The 25,465-nt window shown below is 39.2% G+C and overlaps 1 protein-coding gene across 7 annotated transcripts in view; it reads right to left on the reverse strand.

Annotated features, from left to right (window-relative positions):
* ZFAND6 (zinc finger AN1-type containing 6) overlaps window positions 1-25,465 on the reverse strand; it is a 67,725-nt gene that overhangs the window by 30,227 nt on the left and 12,033 nt on the right. For 3 of the 7 annotated variants that reach the window (XM_027570748.2, XM_027570751.2, XM_027570750.2), the window contains exon 2: window positions 4,655-4,721. The exons of the other annotated variants lie outside the window; for them this stretch is intronic. The gene's annotated coding sequence lies outside the window, so the exon portion shown is untranslated. The remainder of the gene's footprint in view (window positions 1-4,654; window positions 4,722-25,465) is intronic. 7 annotated transcript variants of the gene reach the window in all.

Consider the following 25,465-nt stretch of genomic DNA (forward strand, 5'->3'; position numbering starts at 1 on the left):
TTATAGCTACATAAAAAGGGTTGTTGAGGTAAAATTAAGAAATAAAAACATTTCACTTGGTATCTGACACCCATGTAAAATACAGCAATATGTAACTATACCATATAGATTTTTCTTCACCTGGCCCCAGGCTAGGTGAGCAAGAATTACTTTTTATATAAACAAAATAAGCAAAACTAGGTCTTTTTCTGCTTCTCTAAAGTTTAATTTATTTAGCATAAACAGCCAGAACTAAAGAACAACTTTTACAAACAGTCAATGGGGATGACTTCAATGTCCCCAAGAATATCCCTTGGGACCCTGCTGGGTAGGGAGAATGAGATCCTTGGTACTGTTTCGATAGAAATAAGAGCCAGGTTTCTGACATTTACTATGAAAGATTACAGTACATTTTCCCACAGATTCAAATTTTCTATAGTAGCATTAATTTATCCAGCGTTAGAAGGCTTGTCTGGAAAACAGAACTGCATCCAATCAAAATGTCCTAGAATACGCGGGTAACTACTTCCCCTACATGTATCACATGGATCTCAAATTTCTACAAAAAAATTTAGGAAATGCTTTAGCACTTCACAGAGTAAACTTACTATTTATAATAGCAACATGGTTTAGAAATACCATGGGAAGTATCCTAATACTCAAATTTCACTAATTTTTAAAGTATTACCTAACAGTGAAATAAGCTACTGCACATTTGCTTTGCTATAAAAGACAAATGTTTATTTACATTCTCCTTATACTGTGCATATAAATGATTTAAGAAATAATTCAAGCCTCATAAAAGCTGTAACTTGATGGAGTAACTGTCACACGAGTTGAAGTATTTGTCCAAGAGTCTCCCCGTGCTGCAGCAGAACTTAAACTTTCTGAGTGAGCCTACTGTCAAACACAATAGCTAACAAGTGAATGGTACCAATCTCGGGTTGTAAAACAAGTTTGCTTTCTGTACGATAACAGTAATAAACATCTAATGAGTGAGGACGGTTTAACAGGCCCCATCCTGACAATTTTACATGCACACTTAATCCTCATTCCACCCTAAAAAGTGGGTGCAGTGATTACCAACACTTTATAGATTATGGAACTGGAGAGTCTGGAGATGCTAGAAACTTGTTTAAGATCACAGAGCTAGTAAGAGGCAGAGATAGGCCTTGAATCCAGATTTACTGGTCTCCAAAGCCCGGTGCTTCGGGCATCAAGCTAGATTACAGGCAACAGCAGTCCAGGGTCCTGATGAACCACACCCAGGACGGGAATGCAGACAGGGCTCCCCTGGGAAGGGTGGCACTGATGAATGAGTGCCATCATGTAACCAACAGGATGGCTAAATTCAGGAAAGCCATCTCTCACAAGAAACAACAGTGAGTAACCTAGAGAAAAGACAAAAAGGAATGCATTTTGAAGGGTTCTTAAAAAGGAAAAAAGAGCAGGCTTATCTCATGTGGTGCAAAAGTACAGAATTTGAAACTGTGTGCCAAGTCTCAGAAGACAAGTTCCAGCTCAACACAAGACACTTTCTGATGCTAAGGAATCCAACAGCTGGAACAGACTCCCTCCTAGATTACTGAGTCTGTGCAATTCAATACTTGAACCTCAACTACCACAGTAATAACTGATTCAACCAAAATGACCAAAGCATGTTGTAATTCTTGGTGGATGCAGGTTTGACAGGGAATTGTGTATATCGAGTCTCAAAGTTACTTCCCCACACACTGCTTATTACGAAAGGAAAAATAATAATCCTTTAAGTGGAAGAACCTGGCAGATACCACATCAACCAAAAGATCAAAAGTGAGTATCACTGATAACAGGACAGATGGACATGCTGCCTCCTGACGTGATGCACGGAGGAGCACGCGTCGCTAGTGGCGCATCCCTGCCAACACTACAGTTCCTAAATTTAATCACAAGGACACATCGGACGAACCCAGACTGAGGGGATTCTGTAAATAAATGGTCACTCTTCAAACAATGTCAATGTCCTAAAAAGACAAGGAAAGGCGAAAGAAGTGCTCCTGACTCAGGGAAATAAAAAAGCATGATAACTAAATGCAGTAAGTGATTCTGGGCTGGATCCTGGACTGGAGAAAAATTAATGAAGGAAGGACATGTCGGGAAAAATAGAGAAACCTGAAAGTGGACTGTATTAGAGAATTCTATTAGATCAGTGTTAAATTTCCTTTATTTGATAACTGAACTATCTTTGAAAATACAAGAATGGCCTTGTCAGAATACGTAAATATTATGTGGTAAAGGGACAGGATGCACACAACTTACGGTCACACAATTCAGAAAAAAATAATACGATAGAGAATAAGAGTGAATGTGGCCAAGGGTTAACAGTGGGCGAATCTTGCCAAGGGGTATATGGGAATTATTTGTATTATCAATGTAACTTCCTATAAATGTGAAATGATTTCAAAATAAAACCTGAGAAAAATAAATATTTGAAGCTGACGTTTCTAAGGATTCTGAATACCTAACAAGTGGATCATTTTCCCAATCTGATCTCCATATACTCAAAGTCCAATCCCACAGCAATCCAAAGTCATCTTTGATTACCTATGTGGTGTTCGGGTTTAAAACATCCAATGTTGAGGGCTGAATGACACATGCCATTCCACATTGATGCCAAGGTGTGACTCTGTGGATCTGAGTCAGGTGCATGTCTGCCTCCTCCCAACCTTGTTACCCTCCTGCAACCTTCCCCAAACCACACTGCAGTTAAGAGAAACAGACCTCTCCCATCAAGCAACTGCTATTCTTCAACTGGGAATACAGCAGAAGGGGTGCCTCCTTGCTAAGAACTCCAAGTCAATTTCTGCTTATGCCAGGCAGCAAAGCAGAACCAAAGCAGGAGATGAGTGATCAACAACATGCGAGGGAAACAGTAAAGCAAACGTCCCTCCCCAAACAAAACGATAAAGCCAATAAAAAGCTGACAAAGCACACATTCACTACAGAGCACCTGGAAAAGACAAGCTAACAGAATGTTAATCACTGAGAAGCTAGCCCCCAAATGGGTAATACACAAACATGTTAGTGACATGAAGCCATAAAATAAAGAGGGAGGAAAAAAGGGAGAAAACAGCGAAAGGGAACATGAAGCAAGCGTGAGAAAGGCCCCACATGAGCACACTTGCTAACACCCAGCTCGCCTTCCTCCCCAGTGTCCTCACGTCTTTTCCCCCCACCCTTTCACTTCGATTCAGTCTTCTACTGTCCTCGAGCGCACCTACTGGAGGGTCTCTGGGAGACTCACAGCTGTGGGAGCACAGCTCGGACCACAGTGTAACGGTTTGCATCTTAGAACCATACTCCTGTTTTTCTTCCCTTGCTTGTTAAGAGACACAGAACAATAGTCTCTCTATTAGGAAAAATCTTACAATTCATTTTGGAAAGGAGTAGAATGATAGCACATATCACTAGCTCATAGTCTAACAAAGAAGGCAGGAATTGGAGGGGTAGATAACCAGCAAATTTAGAAAGTCAAGGCTGAACAAAGATGACCCGGGAAGAAGGGATGAATTCTAGTCTCTCATACTCAATATACGCTCCATTAGGTATGAGCTGTGGCACAGTATTTACTTCACTTTAGCTGATTCCAGATCAGCTGTTACAGAGCTGTGGCCCTCTTCTGGGCAGGCTCTCTATCAGATTAATCTCTGTAACCCAACAGCAAACACTACCTTGTTTGAAGAAGGCACTTTAACAGGCCCTTACAGAATGCCTAACAGCCAAACAGGCAAAGGTACTTCATCCCGACCCCATCCCTGTGTTCGATCCCATTTTCTCAGGCAGCACGTTTTCAAATCCTCTGTCCACCGGATCTATACGCTTTCTAAATCTCCCTCCAATCTCAATTCAAACTCCAGTTTCTGAATGCTGCACGTTGATGCCCCCCCCCCTTTTTTTTAAAAGATTTTATTTATTTATTTATTTGAGAGAGAGAGAATGAGAGACAGAGAGCACGAGAGGGAAGAGGGTCAGAGGGAGAAGCAGACTTCCTGCTGAGCAGGGAGCCCGATGTGGGACTCGATCCTGGGACTCCAGGATCATGACCTGAGCCGAAGGCAGTCGTTCAACCAACTGAGCCACCCAGGCGCCCCGTTGATGCCCTTTTAATAAAAGAATCAGAATAATCCACCTTGTGAAAGTTGACTAACTCAAACCTAAAATTTAAATCAATTTTGAACCCCAAATCCCTAATTTAAGAAATATGGGATGTGAGGGGCACCTGGGTGGCACAGTCAGTTGAGCATCTGACTCCTGGTTTTGGCTTGGGTCATGATCTTGGGGTCATGAATGCTTGAGATTCTCCTTCTCCACCAAACCCCCCTGCCAAATAAATAAATCCTAAAAAAAAAAGAAATATGGAATGTGTATATGGACATTTGTATGTATACGCACATATCTGGGAGGGCAGGAAGCAAGTTTTCAGGCATTCCTTGCTTCTAAATCAACTCTTACCTACACTGCCAAGGAGATTATAACATATATTTGTTAGCAAATATAGACGCGTCATTAGTCATTAAGTCAGACCAGCACAGTCTGCAGCTGAATTTCCAGCAAACCCCTAACACAGACTATATATATACATACACACACACACACACACACACATATATGTGTATATAAAATCATAAGCCTTTACCTGTAGCTTCTTATGTAGACCCTTCTCAGACCATACTATGTAGGTCCTAACTCAGAGACAGGAGGTGCTGTAGAAAGAAATAAAAAAAGGCTCCAAAAAATAAAACTTAGTATGAAGTAGAAATACTAAGGGGTAGGGGACAGGAAGTACTGCAAAATAGCCATGGTTTAACAAGCCCATTTAAAATTTAGCTTATTCTTACAAGTGAGTTTTAAATAAGGACTACCCTTTTAAGAAGAGGTTTTATAGTTACGATTGAAGGTAGTAGCTTTTTTCGGGGAAAGGGAGAAGATGAGGAATAGAACAAAAGTATAAAGAATAAGAGAATAATAGCTGACAATTCAGCTTTTTCCCTAAGACAAATTTTATCCTTTTGGTCTAATACAGGTTTTTCTGTCTTCCCTCCCAAAACTAAGAGACAGAGACTGACATTTTAACTAGAGCAAAGTTCCGACTGCTAGGTTTCTACACACATGTGCACACAGAGGTTTGTACTCAAATGTTCACAGCAGCCTTATTTATGACAGCCAAGCACTGGAAACAGTCTAGATATCCATCCAATGGTGAACGGACTGGACAAGTTGTGACACATTCACACAATGGAATACTATTTAGCAATAAAAAGAAGTGAAGTATTGATGAAGTCACCACACGGGTGAGTCTCTAGACTACTATGCTAAGTTCAAGAAAGACACAAAGGATCACATAATGTGTGATTTCTTTTTTTTTTTTTAAAGATTTAATTTATTAATTTGACAGAGAGACACAGCGAGAGAGGGAACACAAGCAGGGGGAGTGGGAGAGGGAGAAGCAGGCTTCCCGCAGAGCAGGGAGCCCGATGCGGGGCTCGATCCCAGGACCCTGGGATCATGACCTGAGCCGAAGGCAGACGCTTAACGACTGAGTCACCCAGGAGACCCATAATGTGTGATTCTAATCACAGGAAATGCTAGCAATAGCCACCAGACAGAATGGAGGTCCAGGGACCAGGGGTGGGAGAGGAGGTTAACTCCAAAGAGACACAAGGAGACTCTCTGGGGTAAGAAAAATGCTCCACATCATGATCGTTACGGTGGTGGTTTAAATATATTCATTTGTCATAACTAAAACTGCACACTTAAAATTAGATTTTACTGTATGCAAGTGTACATCAATAAAGCTGATTTCTTAAAATAATGAAATAGGACAAAAGAAACAGCCATTCTGATTTCAGATGTTATAGCTATGTGAGGTACAAGATAAATATTACAAGTTCCAAGAGGAGCCACATCTTCCTGAAAGTATCTGTGTGTACTACCAATTATTTTATTTTTTATATATTAAAATAACTTTCTAGATAATTTCCTCATTTAGATATAAGCAGAGAAACAAAATTTCCCTTTCTTACCTTCTCTCTCTATCCACTTCTTTTACCCTCTCAGTACCTTGAAAATGATTTGGTACCTTGAATAAGATCAACTTGGACTGCTTTTCATTTATTTTTTATTTTTATTTTAAAGTAAGCTCTACATAGGGTGCCTGGCTGGCTCAGTCAGCTGAGCATCTGATTCTTGATCTCAGCTCAGGTCATGAGTTCATGCCCCGTGTTGGGCTCTAACACTGGGCATGGAGCCTACTTAAAAAAAAAAATTAAAAAAAAAGAAAAGAAAAGAAAAGAAAAAGAAAGTAAGCTCTAAGCCCAAAATGGGGGGAGGGGTGGCGTGAACTCAGGACCCTGAGTTTGAGAGTCATATGCTCCATTGACGGAGCCAGCCGGCACCTCTGGGATTGCTTTATAAACAACACACGTTACATCAAAAACTAATGATGTAATGTATGGTGATTAACATAACAATAAAAAAATTTAAAGAAAAAATCACACACATTATTTTACAACAAGCATAAAGCATGAATAGGAGCTTGAAGAAGTTCACCATCAATTTTTTTTTATTTTTTTATTTTTTTTAAAGATTTTATTTATTTATTTGAGAGAGAGAGAGAATGAGAGAGAAAGCACATGAGATGGGGGGAGGGTCAGAGGGAGAAGCAGACTCCCTGCCGGGCAGGGAGCCTGATGCGGGACTCGATCCAGGGACTCCAGGATCATGACCTGAGCCGAAGGCAGTCGCTTAACCAACTGAGCCACCCAGGCGCCCACCATCAATTTTTAAAGTTGGGGGGAGGAAGCTTATAATTCTAACAAATTTTACTAAATATTATTTCCTGGTCCTAGATTTTCAAGTCTGACATGAATTTATTGCATTTCAACAAAAGATACCTCCCAAATAAAGGCAACATAGCTCATTCCTTTCATCAGGAATTGTTTCTGAATGTTTACTGATTCTTCAGAAAATACAGAGAAAGCAGTTTTCTCATACTGCCTTGCTCAATCATTAAAGTTATGTTACAAAATAATTCATGTTCCTAAAGAGTTTTCAATTTCTCAAATCAAAGCTTCCATTAAAAAAAAATAAAAGATCTTTTGAAAAGATCAGTAACCAGTATTCAAATATAAAACCTAAAGATGAACTTATAGTAAACTGGGTAATTTAAGCCAAAAGACTTCTTCAGGAACTCAAAAAGAATTTAAAAGTATTTTTAAGAAAAATTATAATTCAGGGCACCTGGGTGGCTCAGTCGTTAAGCATCTGCCTTTGGCTCAGGTCATGATCCCAGGATCCTGGGATTAAGCCCCAAATCAGGCTCCCTGCTCAGCGGGAAACCTGCCCCTCCCTCTCCCACTCCCCCTGCTTGAGTTCCCTCTCTTGCTGTGTCTCTCTCGATCTTATTAAAATCTTAAAAAAAAAAAAAGAAAAATTATAATTCATTTCAAACATTTTAACTTGTTTACCACAAAGTTCAAATGCTCAAAATAGCTATTTTTTATGAGTAGCCTTTCAATTTAAACAATTTTTCTCCATTCTCTTAGCATAATGGTCATACCAATATTACCAAGATAATGATACTCCCAGGCATATACCTTCCGTGAACCCACTTGCTGACTCTCTGCACAGCCGTGAGGGATGAAACAATATAAGACACAAATCCAGCCTCAATGAGTTAGGTGGGGTTCTTGCTCCCATAATTCTTAACCACTTACAAGTCTGAATAAATTGTTACTACCCATCCAATAAAAAATGTTATTACCGAATAATTGATGTTTTATTTATTTTTAAAGATTTCATTTATTTATTTGACAGAGAGAGAGTGAGAGAGCACAAGCAGGGGGAGCAGCAAAGGGAGAGGGAGAAGCAGGTACCCCGCTGAGCAGAGCCAGACCCCCCCCCCCGGGGGCGGGGGAGGGGTTGATCCCAGGACTCTGGGATCATGACCTGAGCTGAAGGCAGATGCTCAACCGACTGAGCCACCCAGGTGCCCCTGAATCATTGATGTTTTAAATACCAGTTTTAGTTTATTATATTCTGTTCATTGAGAATACAGAGGTTTTTTTTTTTAAGTTTCCAACAACCATGAAATCTTTTTTTTCTACAAATCCTTTCATTAATCCCAGTTAACAATCATCTTGCATATAAATACTATCTGTTGAAAGTGGGATAAATATATGGAGAAAAGTAAATAAAAAAAACAGCACTGCTAAGAAACACAGCACGTGTTAATACATAAGTCACTTTCCTGGTCAACGTTAAAACACGTAATTCAGCCCATTACAATTTGATAACACTAAATGTTAGAAGCCATCTGTCTTGCTCACCACTATATTTCTAATCCCTGACACATCTGCATTAAACAGGTGTTCCAGTTGCTCAAATGCTTACATTATGGATTAACACGTGACGCGCATTTATCCACACCAGAAAAACCAACCCTGAGCCTCTTACAGACTAACCAGAGGAAATTCAATCTCTAGGTAAAAACCAAATTACCAGTCTTTTCATCTTAATGTTTAGGATCAATCAGGGAATGCTTGAACAGTGTAGAACACACTAATCCGATTTAAATTAGCAACTTTCCTTCTTCCAGGCCATTAAACAGTCAGTAGATTAATCTATAGCAATCTAGAAATAGTCTGCCAGATGATGAGTCTGTGTGTTTAAGGCTTTCTAATTCATCTCCATTCTCTTCAGGAATTCACCACCACCCAGGGGTCAGAGTATACAAGTACAATCCATGTAGTAGTCTCTTTTTCACATCATTAAAATATCTACATGTATACTTTTCACCACCTCTACTGCTAAAGCAAGTGCCAGTAACTTGACTGATTTTCAAGTCTCCCTTAACTAGGAACAAAAGTAGAACAAAAGAAGCATATTAGCTTCAGAGCTATTTGGGAGTCGACCCCAGAATTTGCACCGATAGTGGTTTCCACATCACATAGGGATCATCTTAATAATTTTAAGTTCCTATGTTAGTGATTCCTGACTTGGAATTGTTAGGCAGGCCTGAATCAGTCATCCCAAGATCAGGCTTTTCTGTTTCTAGACACAAAATAAACTGTGCGGCACCACAGTGTGAAGCCATTTAACATTCAGCCAAAAACTTTCTAGTTCATCAACAATGGGTCCTACAATAGCTCCTTGGTCTTAAATCTTAAAAAGTCCAACTGGCTCCAGAGCTGGCCTCAAATGTCTTGCTAGGAAGTTAAAGTCCCAATGACCTGGCTTTAAGTCAGCCAAAAGCAAAGACCGAGGAGAGTAGGATTCAAAATTTCAAGAGAAAAGAGAAAAAGAGTTCTCCTGAACTGATCTCTAAAAACACGGATTTCCGTATATAACCTTTACATTAGTGTTTCTCAAATACGTGGATTAACGACGTCAGAAAATCGTGAATTCCTAGGTCCTAGCCCACACCTAATGAATCAGTTTCTGGAGACTGAAACCAAGGATCAGCACTCTAACAAGCTTCCAAGGGGTTCTCAGATTCAAGTTTGAGAACCACTACTTTATATACATACTGGTAAATATTATTTTAGCAGAACACAGTAAATACATATTTGTAACAGAAATCAAAATGGGTTTCAAATCACTGTAAAGCTGGTAACTTTAGAATAATTTTGGTCAACTAAAATTAGGTCAGGGCGCCTGGGTGGCTCAGTTGGTTAAGGGACTGCCTTTGGCTCAGGTCATGGTCCTGGAGTCCCTGCATCGGGCTCCCTCCTCCCTCTCACCCTCCCTCTCTCTCATATAAATAAAAATTTAAATAAATAAATAAATAAATAAATAAATAAAATTAGGTCAAAGGATGCATCTCAAAAGTATCTGTCAAAAAACAATGGTTTCCCGCTATAAACTTTGGAGAACCACTATTTAAAATTTTAGGAAGTGCTTTCTGTTGGTTGGACATAAGCAACCATGGTCTGTAAGTAACTACAGTAGCTGGTAGGGAACAAGTGATTTTTACCTCTCCACCCTTCCGTAATAGGCATGATAACTACAGTAAGAATGGTATTAGCCGACAACGGCTACTCAGAATTTGGGGCAAAAATTTTTGGTAAAACTTTGGGGAGATGGAGGTTCAAGTACACAGGAAGAACTTCTCAAGATGGTATGTCCTGAACTAATATAGTACTCTATCTACTCCCAGAGTGAGGATGGTCCATTTTTATATGCTTTCCTCTGAATTGCTGGAAAGGCACTGTGACAGAAGAGGAAAGGAGCACAGGGACTTCCGATTTCAGGATTACAGAATAAAACAGTTTCTCTCATACTCAGGCAGTAACAAGGAAGACAAGAAACAGGAACACAAACTCTGTCTTCCATGTAACAGGAGACAACTGTAACCGCGAACCACAATCCATTTACGATCACAGCGAGTGAGTGAAGGCCTGGCAGATGAATTACTAGAGGGAGGAAAAGCGAACTGGCTGAAAGCAAAGGGGTGGATACAGCACAAGCCATTTGCTCTGGAGAGAAATCTGGAAGTTGTCAGAAAAATGAAAATTTGTATAAAGAAAATTTCGATTTCCCCCCTGCTCACCAACCCCACTCCTACACAGAAGAGCTCAAATTGCAAACAAAAAATGTTTCTAAGGCAAAACAGTGCATGTAACTAGAAGGATCGAAAAACCACTACTTTTTGAAAGCCTACTTTGTAGCAAGCACTGAACTAAGCACTTGACCTTTCCAAAATTTTCGTTAAGTTTAAGGAATTATAATTTTCAGCACCTCACATTTTTTTTTTTTTTTTTTGCACCTCACACATTTAAAGCATGTATGCGATATGCACTTCTCAAAATTTTGGAGATACACACTTAACTCCTCTTTATTTATATAATCTAAACGACAAAACCAGTCCTCGCTGACCTCACTCCTCAGAACTGTCACATACAGTGGAAATGCCATGGCAGCTGGAGGAAAAGAAACACTAGTTCGGAGAGTCAGAATCCCTAGCTCCACTCTCTGTGCCTCAATTATTCTGAGGGTGAGCACCAATCAACACGAGAACATGGTCAACACTACCTTCATATACTAAGACAAGACAAGCCCTTCCTCACTGAGAGGGCTATTTTTCAGAGACAACTGAGAATTTCTTAAGCTTTCCCCGGGTTTCGTCCTTTTTTCACAGAATAGGTAACATGTGCAACACGTACACAAATGTCTGACTTCACAAAACAAAGCTACAGTACATCTACTGTGCCTTTATTATTCCAAGATGTCCACATTTTGCAGAGAATGAGAATGTCTATAGTTAATATGGCTTCTTTTCCTGCTTCTTCTAAATTTCTAGAGCCAACTACAATGCAGTGAAGGTTTTCAGCAAAAAGATGAAATGTCATTCCGCGTCCATACTCTGATTAGGCAAATGTAAATTATGGAAATAGTGAGATCTGCTGGGATTACGATCACTGAGAAACGCTGAGCTGTGGCCCCCATGGTACAGAAGCTCTGGGACACGGTTATCTCGCTGCCTGCGGGCTCTGCACTTTGGACGTTCCTAAAGACTTTGTGGTCTCTTCTATTTGAACCGTTGAAGAAGCCAGGCCTAACAAAAGACAGCAATACATAAAATATTTTACGGGAGTACAAGAAAAATCCACCTATTCCTATCAATCAGCTTCCTTTCTGTCTGCTAAAAAACCTGACAGTTACTAAGATTCATGTAACACCCAAGATTTCTGGTTAGGATGAAATATGTTTGTCTTCCTAAAGTTACTCATATGTATTTTTTGTTTTGTCGCAATCTAATGACCACAACCAGCAAGTTGGAACACAATTCTGAGTTATGCAGCTTTCCCATTTTAAGAATTAGGGTGTACTGAAAATGCAAAACAGCTTCTATTCCAATCTGTCCACTGAATTATCACTGCAAATGATGTGGTCTTGAGAAATAAGTTTTTTGTATCAGCAGAGAGCACCATTTTACATCCAAGAATGTTATCATCTGTTAACAGTAATGGTCACAGTGAGGCATTAAACACTGTACGGAAAGTTGGGATATTCCTAGCAGAGATGCTGAAGAACAAACCAAGGGTACGGATGACAAATTAGCAACCCCTGGTGCTATTTTTCTCTAAAGTATTTCACTCTTGATTTCCCTAAGAAATTAAGACAGCATTATAAGAAGTAACATTACAAATTTTACCTAAATGAAACTCATTTGGTGAAAACAATCAGAAAACAGGTGCTGATAACCATTTCCTTCAAAAAGATATTTAATTATTCCAAGCAAACTATCTAAATTATTATAAGAGTAAAGTATGGCTTGGAGTTCAGTCACACACAGACCAGTAAGTAAACATGAAGATTCCTCAGAGATGCCTGCGATGCTCCCCCTTACCCTCCACACAGCCCCTAGTTTCACGTACATCCCCTTACCTCATTCACTGTTTAAAAACACCCCAATCACCTCATAGGTTACTATACACATTCTACTGACTAAAAAGACAAGACTAAAGAAATCTTACTTAGGAAGTATTTGTTTTGATGACTTTCTCTTCCTCCTACTTGCCAAATGGGGTCACTTATCTTCAAGAAAAACCTAGGATGTGTGATCTAACAACAAGATAGAATAGTCTGTTGGAAAACACGTACCTTTGAGAGGAGTGCAGGACAGGGGCAGACATGTCAGGCTACCTCAAATTTCTGTACTGCTTCCAAATGTGTGACCCTGTATTTTATGGGCCCTAAAAAGTTAGTATTTCTGCAATATTCCAGAGGTTTAGAAGGGCAATTAAAAATATTCAAAAACTGGGATGCCAGTTTCATGTGCTTGAACAGTGCCATGGCTCCTGGAACCAGATCTCAAAATCTCTGCATCCGATATCTCTTTGTGAACGAAGCTTTGGTCTCACAGCTCTAACTAGGAGCTCAGAGCAAATGTCTCCCAAATAGGACTCTAGCTCAGACCTTTCTCCAGAGCTCTCTGTTTGCTAACTGGATGTTGGATGTCTCATCAACTCTGCCAGTAAAAAAATCACGGGGTGACGGTGGGGCAGGGTGAATGAAGAGAAGCTAGTAGCTATGTCAGAGGAGCAGGATGAGCCACTAACAGAAGTGAGAGGGTCCAGGATAAATGCTTTCCCTGGACTGTCTCCTCTAATCCTCACAATATCCCTTACAAGCAGGAACCCTTACCTCCTGCATTCCACAGATGAAGAACTGAGCCTGAGTGAGACTATGGAAGCTGCTCAGGTCAAACTGCTAGCAGGCTGGAAAGCAAGGATCTGAACCCAGGGATCTGACTCCAAAACCCAAGCACCTATACATGCTGAAACCCCAAGAAGAGATGAGATACAGATTCTAACAGGTGAACTGTGCTCTCTGGTCAATTCAAGAGGCATTTCCTGAGCACTAAAAGTATGTGCCAGATACTACACACACACACACACACACACACACACACACGATTATCTCGATTCAAATCCCTGCTTTACCACTTATTAGCTATGCAACCTGAATAAGTTTCCAGCTTACACAAGCGAGTCAGAAAAATTATGTATATATTTATACACATATACATATAGAAAGAAAAACAGACAAAAATATGAAAAACAAATGGGATAAAGAGTACTACTGAGAATCTGGGGGAAAAAATAGGAGTTCCTTGTACTATTCATGCAACTTCTATGTTAAGTTTGAAATTAAATCAAAATAAAAAGTTACAGAAAGACTCACAGCAGTATCAAAACATAAAAGTATGTGACCTGCCCTGGTAGTATTAACTGCTTAGGTTCAGAAGCAGAGTATATAAATGGTTGACTTGGTCCACGATCAGAAACTAAGAAAGTGAGTGAAGAGGGACCTTCAGCTGGAAGGAAGGAGGAAACAAGAGACTGGGGGTTGATAAAGCTTCAGACTAAGTGGTGGGAAGAGGAGGGGAGCTGGAACTGACAAGAGGCTCCAGCCAGAAGACCCACCCTCGCATTCCACGTTACAGGTGTCTGCAGCTGTTTGACAAGTATAACCCCCACAATGAGATACCACTCCGTCTCTGCCCGAGTAGCTATGCTGACAAAGACTGACCACACCAAGTGCTGGTGAGGGAGAAGAGAAAAGTAAGTTCTCACGCACTGCTGCTGGCGACATAAGTGATTGTGGGACAGTGGGATTGTGGGAACAGTCTGCTATTTCTTACGAAGTTAAACTTGCAGTTATCATATGATCTAGTAATTCCACTTCTGGGTGTCTACGCAAGAGAAACAAAAATGTATGCCACCCAAAAACTTACACATACACGTTCACAGTGGCATTAAGACTAGCTGAAAGCTGGAAACCCCAGTGTCCACCAACTGGTAAATGGAGCAATAACATGTGGTATACACCTACACAATGAATACTAACCAGCAATAAAAAGGGACAAGCCAAGACCATTTAATAAGGGAAGGGGCAGTCTTTTTAAGAACCAGTGGTGGGAAAACTGGATCTCCACATGTAAAGGAATGAAGTTTGACCCTTACTTTATACCATGTACAAAAATTAACGGAAAGTGGATCAAAGACCTAAGCATATAAACTATAAAACTCCTATAAGAAAACACAGGGCTAAAGACTGGACATTGGATTTGGCAATGATTTCTTAGATATGACACCAAAAACACAGGTAACAACAATGGATAATTTGGACATTATCAAAATTAAAAATTTTGTCCATCAAAGGACACAATCAACACAGTAAAATGGCAACCCACAGAATGGGAGAAAATATGTGCAAGTGCTATTATCAGATAAGGAATTAATATGCAGAAACTAACTCCTACAACTCAACAACAAAAAATCCAACCCAATCCAAAAAAGGGCAAAGAACTTGGATAGACATATCCCCAAAGAAGACATCCCAATGTATGACCAATAAGCACATGAAAAGATGCTCAACATCACCAATCATTAGAAAATGAAAATCACAACCACAATGAGATACCACTTCATACCATCTGGATAGCTATTTTCAAAAAGACAGAGGAGTGCTGGTGGTAGGAATGTAAAATGGTATAGTCTCTACGGAAAAGTCTGGCAGTTCCTCAGAAAGTTAAATGTAGAATTACCACATGATCCAGCAACTCCACTCCTGGGTATATGACCAAAAGATGTGAAAGCAGGAACTGGAACAGTTATTTGTCCCCCAGAGTTTACAGCAGCATTACTCACAACAGCCAAAAGGTAGAAACACCCCAAATGTCTGCAGGCAGATGAATGGTTCAACAGAAGGGGATATATATGCTCACAATGGAATATTATTCAGTCTTCAGTAGGAGTGAAATTCTCATATGTGCTACATGATGAATGAACCTTGAAAATCTCATGCTAAGTGAAATAAGCCAGACAGAAAAGGACAAATTCTGTATGATTCCACTCATACGAAGAACTTCAGGAGCACCGTGACTGGCTCAGTCAGTAGAGCATGTGACTCTTAATCTTGGGGTTGTGTGTTCAAGCCCCACACTGGACGTAGAGCTTACTTTAAAAAGAAAACAAAAAACAAAAAAAGAGAGAACTTCAAATAGTCAAATTCACAGAGACACAAAGTAGAATAGTAATTACTGGGCAGCAGGGATGGGGAGTTATTGTTTGATGGGCACAGTTTCAAGATGGTAAGAAAAGTTCTGGAGATGGACAGCAGTGATGACGGCACTTCAGTGTATATGCATTTAATACCAATCAACTATACACTTAAAAATGATTTAAATGGTATATTTTTATGTGTCTTTTACCACAATAAAAAATAAAGAAAAAAGAAAAAAGGACCAAGCTAATGACAGATGTTGCAACATGGATGCTGGTGACAGTAGTCAAACTGGAAAGACCACATTAAAATATGTGATTCATTTACATGTTGAGAAAGAACACATCTAGAGGGACAGAGAGCAGATCTATTGGTTGCCCAAGACTGGGGCTGGGAAGGGGACTTGTTCACAAACAGGCTTGAGGGATCTTTCCGGGGTGAAGGAAATGTTCTAAGTGGAGTGTGGCAGTAATTACACGACTTTGTGAATTTATTTAAAATTACTGAATTGAACACTTACTAAATGGGTGAATTTTATGGTATGTAAATTAGAATCATTAAAAAAACTAATATACTTTCTTGTGTGGGTACAGAAAAACTAGCTTTTATACAAACTAGCTCACCTTTTTGGTGAGAATATAAAGTAGTACAACTGTTCTCTAGAGCAAGTTTAAAAGACTAAAATATAGTCTTCGACCCAGAATTCCTCTTCTTTGAATTTACCCTAAGAACATCATCATGGCAGCACTGTTTCTGACAATAAAAAAATCAGTCCCAAAGTAAAAAGAATACAGGGTGGTTCAACAAACTCGGGCGCTTCCTGGCTTCCTGTGACAGAGCACTTCGCGGCCATCAGCCAGGACGTGCGCCGTGGCCCAGCTGCCTCTCGCCAGCAGCTCTGCTGCAGCAGGGCCTGTTTCCTTTAATGTCATCCCGTCAGCAACTGACACGCAGCAGGCATTCATGTTTTAAGTGAATAAAGAATAATGACATGAAAAGATGTCACAAGACGAAACCATGATCCCTCAAAAAATTAAAATACATTTGCACGTGCATTGGAAAAAAAGCCTAGAAAGATGTAAAAGCAAAATATTCACTTTCATGTCTAGGTAGCTAGATTCTGAGTGAATTTTTTTTTTTTTTTGGTCTATCCATTTTCTAAATTTTTAATAATTAACATGTATTGGAAACAATTTCAGGTGGAGTTACCTCAAGCAATAAGGTGTAAGCCTTGGTCTTCAGAACGGGTTGCTAAAGCTCTGTGGATACGCAAGTCAAGGGACTTTTAAAAATTAGTTTATTTATTCAATAAGAATTAAGCACTTCCTATGTGTCAGCCACTGTTCTAGGCTGGGAGGAATAGATAAACCAAAATCCCCGCATTCACAGAAGTGGAAAGTCACTTGGATGGCTGAATGGGATAAAGCAGAGCTTAAACCAGGTGCCAAATCCTCAATAAGCATGAGAATGATGTAGAGAAGATAAGGAACAGGAAAGGAGCTAGGCTAGAAAGATCACGGGGTTTTTGCTGGGAAGAGTAATGGTCTGCAAACAACAAAGGGGAGCTAGAAAACACAGACCTCACGTCCCTTTTAACCTCTTGGTGTGGAGTATGACATCAGCAGCCACCACCTGCAAGAACCACAGGAGAGTGGTGGCCTCTGGGAAGAGCAAAGCTGCAGTTGGGGCAGGCGACAAAGAAATATTCTGTGAAGAGTTAAAGACCTTGTTGCCTCTAGAAAAGAGCTGTAGAGCACAAAGGAGAGCACACTGCACTTAGCATGGGAATAAAACAGGCATGGTAGGAATGAACGGTCCTCAAAATTCTTCACCAAGTTTAGGCTGTAGCTTAGGAGGTATCTGGAGGCTCAAGGATGTAAGAGGATTGTGGTATGGTCCTCAGGTGCTGGGCCAACATGTGTCATTTACCTCTATGTTTCCAGAGTCTAACAGAGAGCCATGTCTGCAGGCTCATGGTGTCAAAAACCCTCAATGATTTACTTCAAATTCAACACAGCTCAGTAACTTGTTCCAAAAAATACCTTTGCCTAACTTAATTTCTTCCAAGGGAACTATCATCTGCTTTGCCAACTTGGCTTACTAACTCTAGTCAATTCTGACCTCTCTTTCAAATGCAAATTAGTAGTTAGGTCTTAGATATTTCACATCCCACCCTTTTATGCAATTATACCTGGTTTAAGCCCACCTCTTCCCACTTCTTGGCCAGTCATGTCTCAATCATTAGATAGATTTCATGATAAGTCTCAACTAATCTCTTGAATTCTGAACTGATTTCCAGGAACTACCTGTGTACTGTACTCACCTCCCCTGCCTAACGTTACTAACCAATGAACCTGAACACTAGGTATCTTAAATGGTCTAGGCTTAAACAGATTTGGAGAGGCAGAGTGACCTCAATTCAAATTGCAGCTGATTCTTACTAAGCTGTGTAATCTTGAACCCCTACTGCTACCATTTTATCACCAAGCAACTATACATGATCAGACCACTCCCCAGATCAATAATCCAATGGCTCTCCATCACTAAGAGAACAGGCTCTGGGGCCTGCCTATCCAGCCTCATTCTCCTGCCATTCGGCCTCATGGGGGTCTTGAAGCTCTCAGCCTCTGTGCTGTCAATCATTCCTTGCACGTGCTTTGTTCTCCGGCTACAAGGCCTACCTATCCATCCCTTTTATTCACTCTGGTTAGCTTTTAGTATCTTCTTAATCTTAGTACAAGGCCTTCTTCCTCCATAAAGTCTTCTCTCATTCTTTGCTCCTGTTAAAACCTGATGTCTTTTTCCCTTATGTCACTAAACATTTTAATCCTCTATGTTTCCCCAAGATATAAGTTCCTGGCATAGCACCTAGTAGGTGCTAAAGAATCTGTGGAATATTTGTCAATGTAGGTACCACCACCGACAGCTCACAGGGCTAGAAGGTTAAAAATAACAAACACGAAGAAAGCACGGTGCTAAGTACACCACCATTTTTATCTGTACCATATCCACTTCAGAAATTTTTGTAAAAGAAAATTAAGGAAGGTAAAGACAGAGTGACTGATTAATAAATCTCTACAAAAAAAAAAATCTGATTTTGAGCTCATAGGAAAGAGCCAGAGGATGTGAACTCAGCAGAAGGTGGGGAGAAGGCACGGTCCCATCCTCACAAAGACCCTAGAGAGCTGGAACTCACTGAAACATCACCTGAAACTCACTGGGATAAGGAGTACTCCTTCTTACCTCTCCCAGGAAGTCATCTGAAAGTGGCCTTGAGATCACAATCCCAAAGTTCAGGAAGATTAGTAAAATTAAGATTACCATGGAGCTTCCCAAACAACCCCGGCAGTCTCCCCATCTTGAATATCTTTTCTTCTCCAAGCAAATCTGAATGGCAAGATCATGCACACCTGACAAACTGAACAGAGGCCTCTTCTGTTAACCAGCTGTTTGACTTTTTTAAGGGCCTAAACTCTCTGTGCCTCAGTATCATCATCTGTGAAACACAGACAATAACACTCAGCTCATAATAACCGTTGTGGAGGACTTGAAAGGTTAGTCCGGGAACAGAGGGAAACTTCCTCAAGTTGATAAAGAATACCTACAAAATTCCTGCGGGTGGCATCATACTTGATGGTGAGAAACTTGGGGCTTCCCCACAAAGATCAGGAACAAGGCAAATATGTACCCTCTTTTCAACATGGTACTGAAAGTACTAGCTAATGCAGTAAGACAAGAAAAGGAAATAAAAAGTATACAGATTACAAAGGAGGAAATTAAATTGTCTTTGTTCACAGATCACATGATCACCTATGCAGAAAACTTGAATCAACAACAAAAAACCCTCATGAAACTAATAAGTGGTTATAGCAAAGTTGAAGGATATAAGGTTAATATATAAAAGTCAATTGCTATCTTATACATCAGCCATGAATCTGAAATTAAAAACATAATAGCATTTACATTAGCATCCAAAAATGAAATACCTAGGTAGTATAAATCTAACAAAATATGCATACAATCCATATGAAGAAAACTATGAAACTCTGATGAACAAAATCAAAGAACTAAATAAATGAAGATATTCCATGTTTACGGGTAGGAAGACTCAATATTGTCCAGATGTCAGTTCTTCCAAAATTAATCTACAGATTCAATGAAATTCCAATCAAAATTCCAGGAAGTTATTTTGTGGATATCAACAAACTGATTCTCAAGTTTACATGGAGAGGCAAAAGACTCAAGAGTTGCCAATTCAATGTTGAAGGAGAACAGAGCTGGAGGGCTGACGCTGCCCAACTTCGATTTAGTATGAAGTTACAGTAATCAAGCCATACTGTACTGATGAAAGACAAACAGATCACTAGAATAAAATAGAGAACCCAGCAACAGACCCATATAAATACAGCCAACACAGCCAACTGATCTTTAACAAAGGAGCAAAGGCAATACAATAAAACAAAGACAGTCTTTTCGATAAATGGTGCTGGAACAATTAGACATCAATATGCTAAAAAAATGAATCTAGACACAAACCTTACACCCTTCACAAAAATTAACACAAAATGTATCATGGACCTAAATGTAAAACACAAAATTATAAACCTCCTAGAGGATAACAAAGGAGAAAATCACTTTGGTAATGGCAATTACTTTTTAGATGCAACACCAAGGGCATGATCCATGAAAGAAATAACTGATAAGCTGAGCTTCTACTCTGTGAAAGGCAATGTCAGGAGAACGAGTAGACAAGCCATAGAGTGTAAGAAAATATTTACAAAAGACACATCTGATAAAAAGGACTGATCCAAATATACAAAGAACTCTAAAAAAGTGGGCCAAAGACCTTACAGATACCTCACCAAAGATACAGAGATAGCAAATAAGCATATAAAAAGATGTTCCACATCATACATCATCAGGAAAATACAAATTAAAACAATGAGACAGTACTAAACACCTATGAGAATGGCAAATCTGGAACACTGACAGCATGGAATGCTGGCAAGGATGTGGAGCAACAGGAACTCTCAAGCCTTACTTATGGGAATGCAAAATGATACACCCACTTTGGAAGACTGAATGGTGGATTCTTACAATACTAAATACTTTACAATCCAGCAATAATAGTCTTTGTATGTAGGCAAAGGTAAACCTAGAGGTTTATAGCAACTTTATTCCAATTGATAAAAACTCTGAAGCAACTAAGATGTCTCTCAGGGTAAATGGATTAATAAACTGTGATCCATCCACATGATGGAATATTATTCAGTGCTAAAAAGAAATGAGCTATCAAGCCATGAAAGGACATGGAGGAAACTTAAATGCTTATTACTGAGTGAAAAAAGACAATCTGAGAACACTCCATACTGTGTGATTCCAACTATATGACATCTTAAAAAAGGCAAAACTGTGGAGACCATAAAAAGATCAGTGGTTGTCAGGGCCTGAGGATGAGAGGGTATGGATGAACAGAAGGACTATAGAGGATTTTTAAGGCAGTGAAATACTCTGTATACTACTATAATGATGGATACATCTCATCATATGTTTGCCCAAACCTATAGAATATACACTACCAAGAGTGAACCCTAATGGACTTTGAGTGATCATGATATGTCAATGTAGGTTCATCATTGTAACAAATGTACCACTCTGGTGGGGGATGTTGGTAATGGGGGAGGATATGCATGTGTGGAGACAGAGGGGGTACATAAGAAATTTCTGTAACTTCCTCTTAATTTTGCTGTGAACTGAAAACTCCTCTAAAAATATTAAATCTTTTTAAAAAAGTTAACGTGTCTGATAGTGTTCAATATGAGTTGTGATTACTGAATTATTCCTCCCAATACTGCTGTCACCACTTCTCTGCATAGAAGCCTCCCACACCTCACCACAGCTCATAATCACACCACTCCCACAACCAGAGTTCACCACCTCAAGAATCCCAGAAGCTAGAGCTTACTAGTTAAGCGGAAAATTATATGGCACCCAACAAACCAGGAAAACTTTGGTGGAAGCCAGCTACAAGTCTCTTTTTATTACTTCACGATTTCAGAGTTGTCCCTTTTCAGGTGAAAAGAATAAAGCTTTTGCTCTTTATCCAAAATGAAAGAAAGAAAAGAAAAGAAAAAAGAGAAAAAGAGAAGAAAAAAGACAAGAAGGGTCTCTGTCACTGCTGTAGTCTAAAACATACCTAACTTTCAAGGCATGCTTCAGATTTTACTTTTTTAGAATTTCCGGACTATCCTAGCTCATAGTCATCTTTCTCCCTGCTGAGCCTCTACCGCAATCATTTATAACAAACCACAATCTGGCACTCAGTAATCTATAATATGGACTTATAGGACAGAGAATATTCATATCCCCCAATTTCTTCCAATAGTAAGTGAATTTAAGAAAAGGATGGGTCTTTCAGCACTTTGGCAAACTCACCTGACTAGGTGACTGGGTCAGACTACCTGAGTAGCCTCTGTGCACACAGCTCAACAAGAATTTACTTATTGAAACTATTATTTTAGGCAATTAATGAGACCTTTTCAGTGTAGGTTTTCATTTTAAATAATCTGTCAAGAATAATTTTTCCCACTAAAACAGATTCTATTTTATAAAGTTCTATAGCTACTGAGATTTGAAAAGAGATACACTATATGCTTTTAAGCAATTATCTAAAAAAATTAAGGAAAACTATTGTGTATTCTATTCATCAATACTAAGTTTTACATTCTTTTGAAATTATTATTTTATTATCATAATATAGAGCACATAAAATTTATTCAATGAACAATTAATTTGCACTTTTATTATTTAAGAAACTAGCAAAAGATTATTTGGATAATAAAATATGGCAAATTAAAACTTTTGAGAGTAGTATGGAATTTCCTGCCTCTAAAATACATGAATACAATACAAAACAACCCACAAAAACTCCTGCTTTTATGATAGACAACTATGAATTTTAATTAAAAGTTTATAATTACATTAACTTCCAAGTCCAGTTATAGATTCAATCCCTTTCAAAACCAAATATTTACCTATATTTTTAAAAGTTCTATCCATTTGATCTTTTTCTTTTAACACCACGTCCTTTCTAAGCTATAGATGAAAGGCTTTATTTTCTTGACTGAATAAAGGTCATTTTGCCTAAAATATGTTGGAGGGGGTGGTGGAGAGAGATGAAGGGAAATGAAGTGACATATTTGAAATAAAAGTGATTCCAAATCAATTATGTCTCCGTTTACCTCAATTTGCTTTCTACAAAAAATCAGCTGCAGTATTTAACCTGTTGTGATGATACAACGTTGGGTGCAAGAGAACACGAGAAATGCACACCGGGTCTCCATGAACAGCCGTGTAAAGAGCCCATTACCATTTCAAACAGCTCTGATAAAGTGCTTCTGCACTACGCCTAATCTTCCTTTTACACAGGTAGGTTTCGAGCTTTTATTAAACGTGAAGAATTCAACAGCTTTGAAATTCAAAACTAACTAGGTATGGAAAACTACCTTATCTTTCCTACATTTCATTCTTTGATCTTCTTATATTCTGGATATGCTAAAATGTCTCTTTTTTGGAGTGTTCCAAAAAATTGTCAAACATGTTTTTTTGAAAACCCTTCAAGCACTTTTAGACTCTGGCAACAGGTTTTAAGTATTCCCTAGAAGAAGGAACTGCAAATAGTTGGTGAGAAGATGAAATGATGTGGTGTGTGTGTGGGGGGGAAAGGGTAGAGAAGCAGGGGCCAGCTTAGGAGGGCACATGGCTCAGCAGTTAGGAGGAAGGACTTTGGTCCAGCACACCTGAGTTCAAAGTGTGCTAGCCGCTCACCAGCTAAGTCAATCCTGGACAAATTAGTTAAGCTTTCCAAGTTATCTTACTTGTTAAACGCATGTAATAGTACTTACCTGTCCAAGTTGTTTGGGGACTACCTCAGAGAATGCTTAGCACAGAATTAGCTGGTATTATTACTCGTCCTAGGTAGCTAAGAAAGTTCAAAGGACAACAACAAAGAACACTAAAGAATTTTAAGCAGAGAAAAACAGACACAATCTCACAGCGAAGAATGTATTGTAGAAAGCCAAAACTGGAAGTGAAGATGAGTTAAGAGACTGTTTTACTAATCGAAATAAGAAGCCATGGACTCTAGATACTATGGATTTAAAACTGATAGGAGGGATAGATGGCTGGCTCAGTCCATGGGGTGTGTGACTCTTGATCTCGGGGCTGTGAGTTTGAGCCCTGCGTTGGGTGTAGCGACTACTTAAAAATAAAATCTTTTAAATTAAGTAAATAAATAAAATTGTTAGGAGGCTGAGGCTCACTGGGTGCGGAAGAAGAAGGAAGAGCCAGAACAAAACCCAGGTTTTGCCTACCACCCATTTTCTGTGACAGGAGGGAAGAAAGGATTGCAGGATACTGCTGGGAGGGCGACAAAAGGCAGTTAAAATTTAGCCTTGCTGAGTTTCACATAGTTTTGGAAGAGAGACCTTTGTTAGCTGGATGAACATGGGTTTCAAGATTTCAAAAAATCTGGATTTAAGATATAGATCTTAGAATCATTACTGTGTATAGGCAGTTACCTGAAGATGTGGTCCTGGAGATCACCCAAGAAGGATAGCCTGAGAAAAATGTTAGGGAGGAAACACTTGCAAAGGACAGAAATCACAAAAAGAAGCCCAAGCAATATCATTAAACCCAAGGGAAGACTTTCAAGAAGGAAAAAGTAGTTAATAGTGCTAAATTTTACTGAGAAATCAAGTGCATACTCAACAAAAATCCGCTGGTCGGGGAGGAAGGTGCTTATACTGGGGAGAAAATGTAAAAGGTATAAAGAGAGATAGATGGATCTGCTCCCTTTTACCCCCCAAAAATGTTTCAAGTTCATTTTTTCTAATGACATCCAAACACGAAAAATCAGATTTAAGTCAAACAAGTTCCCAGACATCAATTAATAAACAAGCACTTCCTACAAGTTTTCAAGAAAATTTACTTCCTAAAACATTTACCTACTTTTTATAAAGAAGCCACACAGGAAAAACACTGCAAAGCTGTAAAAGTCCCTCTATTACACAGAACAGAGAGACCTTGTAAATACTAAGCCACTGTTTCTAGGTTCTCTCCAGTTTTACCAACTTATTGTCCATTAAAATTTTACCTTGTCATTAGAGGAAAAAAAAATCACTGTATTCCCCTTGAATGGAGACTAACAATAGAAGCTCTGAATGCATTTAATATTCTCTCTTAGATCACTTTTTTCCTAATCCTTAACGAATAAAATAGAGCTATCACTATTCTTATCCTGCCTCAATATTAGCTCATTTACAGAATTTTCTTCTCCCTCTAGGAAACTGGCTTCTACTCTGAGAAAAACCCATACACTCCAAGGCTGCTAGCCCTAGTGCCGTCATCCAGAGGGCAGTGCAGTAGACACGGCGGAGGTGCGCGCCCAACTACAGATGCTCACTTCTCTCAGTGCTGGCATTCCCAGAGCCCTGGAGGAGCAAATGTGTCCACAGCTCAACCTGCAAAGACTTTAGTTAAAATCGTTATGTTTACAATTATCTTCATCTCTATTGTAGCAACAAGATCAGAATGTTAAGACTGAAAAAAAATGAAATACATTTTCTCAAAATCAGAACAAAGGAAAGATTTGTGATATAAATATTTAAGCACCAACACAAATTGTAAACATTCAAGTGAAACCCAAACAACTGTTCTACTCATGAATGAAGAATTTATCTGTGTTAAGTTCTGATACAGCCACAAATTTAAATGCATGGAAAATGTGTTTCATGGTAACTACTTCACTAATTACAACTGATGAGTTTTAGGTCCTTCTCCACTTCAAAAGTTAAGAAAAACCCAAGTGTCTAGAAAACTCAAACTCTTCACCTGTAGGCAAACAAAACACATTTAAAAAAGCTTTCCCCTGAAACAA

The sequence above is a fragment of the Zalophus californianus genome, chromosome 6, assembly GCF_009762305.2.
Source record: "Zalophus californianus isolate mZalCal1 chromosome 6, mZalCal1.pri.v2, whole genome shotgun sequence".
NCBI lineage: Eukaryota > Metazoa > Chordata > Mammalia > Carnivora > Otariidae > Zalophus > Zalophus californianus.